The sequence below is a fragment of the Phalaenopsis equestris genome, unplaced genomic scaffold (assembly GCF_001263595.1).
Source record: "Phalaenopsis equestris unplaced genomic scaffold, ASM126359v1 Scaffold000068, whole genome shotgun sequence".
Classification (NCBI taxonomy): Eukaryota; Viridiplantae; Streptophyta; class Magnoliopsida; order Asparagales; family Orchidaceae; genus Phalaenopsis; species Phalaenopsis equestris.
In genome coordinates, this window is record NW_018164510.1 from 269,331 (window position 1) to 271,957 (window position 2,627).

The following is a 2,627-nucleotide window of genomic DNA, read 5'->3' on the forward strand; positions in this document are numbered from 1 at the left end:
GCACGCACCCCCCCCCCCCCCAACCACACCCCCATACACCACTTAGGGGGCAATATCAAGGTGTCTACATGCCCAGTTATTCATGAGATGCATTAGTCAGATTCATGAGTCACTATAGTCGGAGAGTACCTTCTAATCTATCGATCTATAATATACGAAGTCTTTGATTATCCTGCATAGAAATAATGTGAGTCTCATTTCCTTGTATATAAATTTTCTTTTGAAGCGGAGACAATGTCACCGGAATGTGAATTACCAAATAAATCTTTCCTTCTTTCAATCTCCTTTTTTATACCCACATTTTTTATATCTAATATACATAATTTATATTATATATAAAAAGAGAAGTGCTCTTATTTGTGGTTATGGCTTGAAATTGCATATGGGGAAAGGAAATAAAATAATGGGTGAACAAGAACAACCGCATGATTTAGCCTTATTTCATGAGGCTTAGCCTGCAAATATGGAAATAAACGACCAGTCTTAGTTTGGAACAATAGGTTCAAAAATTTGCTTCGAGCATGAAGAACTAATGGACAGGAGATAACACAAGTTTCAAAGCTCTTTATATTCAGGAATCTTATTGTTTGCTACAAAACAATGAAAAGAGTGAACGGGGTGCGCGAAATAGGTAAGGGAAGAATTGCATGTCGAAGTTCGGTTATGGCATTCGATTTGAATAGGGAGAGCTTCGGGGATATTCATAGACAATGATCGATAAGGAATGAGTTTCTCCTTCATCATATTGTATAGGAAGGATCAGAGGTTTTGATAATCTATGTGCAATGATCAAGTCGTCATATTAACGCAACTGTAAGCCGGTGTCATACATGGAAGGAAAAAAGGAGTTTTAGATATCCTCGTATGTAGCAATCCCGTAGTTGGTTTCTTGTTGAGATTTAATCACGACTATGTCGTGCCTAGGTGTCATGCAAACGGAGAGAAGATGAAGCTTGGGCTCCTGCGGTTCCTGTTTCAACGTACAGAGTTGAGGAGGAACGGGGAATTTTGAAGACCTTCATACTAAGCGATCCCACTGTTGTCTTCAAAGCTAACCAGTGGCTAAGGCTGGAGAATCATGTGACACGGCGAGACGAAGGATCGACAAAAAGAGTTTCGACGGTCTCATGGGTAGCAATCTTGTCAACCCTTTTCCAGATAGCCCTAGTCGCCACTGTATCTCGAGAATCGCAGTCGCAATGGAGAAAGGTCGGTGTTCGAACAAAGAAGAAAGCAATGCTTGGTTCCTATGATTTTCCTTGTGTGCAAACCATAAGAGTGATGTTTAATTCTTCTCTCCTTCTTGTGACCAAAACATGACCGTCCCCTTGAAGAGCTTCGAGTTAAACATAATAGCAAGTGAGTATACGGAGCAGTTCTTGGATGGATTAGCAGAAACAGGTAAATTTTTTTGACTTAATTATTTCTCTTTTTCCTAATTTTATTTTAAGGGACAACAAAAAAGCCTCTACTGTAGTTGGAGAACTTCATTAAAAAAATTTTGTACATCACTTTCCATATTTATCATAAACAATATTATGGCATTTCCTCTTGATAAGGTCTCTAAAATTCTCTCGGTAGTGGCGCGGTTAGGGCTTCGAGTTTGGGTAAGTGGAAGAGAGTATATAGGGATGATGTAGGTTAAAGAAGAAAATTTTTGAATGGTCAGATTGAAAAATCAGCAAATAGAAGGAATTTTATGTGGAGATAGGGTTGGGTATTGGTGGATGCTAGAAACATTAAAATAGGACTAGAGTTATGCTAGCTCTAATATTAAATGATATCGGAGTTAATTCAAACAACAATAAACGAACAAATATTATTACTAGAAAAACTTATAAGCAGCTACAACAAACACAAAAAAATTGAAAATAACAACTAACAAGACACAAATTGTGACGAGAGTGTACCAACGATGGTGATGGTGCTCGTTGGGGCTTCCGAAAGGTGACAGCAAGGTGGGGAGGAGAAGCAGGTGGCGATACAGCAGAGAAGTAGGGGATACAAGATGCTCGGGACAACAGCAAGTGGGTAGGTGGGCTGGGCAACGAAAAAACAAAGATCTAAAGTGGTGTTGGTCGGCTAGAACAGCATTTAAGCTACACGGGAGGAGGTTCTGAGTGGCCAGGAGGCAGTGCAAGAGGCAGAAACTACAAGGAAAGGGGTTTAGGATATGTGGCAAGGAAGTTGTGCAGCAAGCCTAAGAAAGCAGCTAGGTGGCAGGGAAGTAGTTTCGGAGGGCTGGAACAACAGCAAAACAGCCAAGAACGACTGTCCGGGCGACAACAAGGAAGATGGCTGAACATAGCGAAATTGCAGGGAGAACAACAAAAGGGTTGTTGTAGGCGGGTTGTAGCGAGCAGCGAAGTGAGAAGGATGCAGAGGAGTTGGAGAAGGATAAATATCCTCTACGAAACAAGATACCAGAGCACCACTCGACCCTAAAGACAATCGCCGCCTCGAAATGAGATATCATCGGAGCACCACTGGCCCTCAGATATAGTCCTTAAAAAGAAAACAAGAGATGACAGCGGTTGTTCTGACAAAAACAATCCAAAAATGAGAAACTAAACACAAAGCAAATATATAAGCCAAAGGTAAATAAGAGGGGGGGGGGGGGGGGGGGG

At 41.1% G+C, this 2,627-nt stretch overlaps 1 protein-coding gene across 1 annotated transcript in view; it reads right to left on the minus strand.

Annotated features, from left to right (window-relative positions):
• Positions 1 to 2,627, minus strand: part of LOC110019677 (protein transport protein SEC23-like) — a 35,283-nt gene that overhangs the window by 12,639 nt on the left and 20,017 nt on the right. The window lies entirely within an intron of this gene.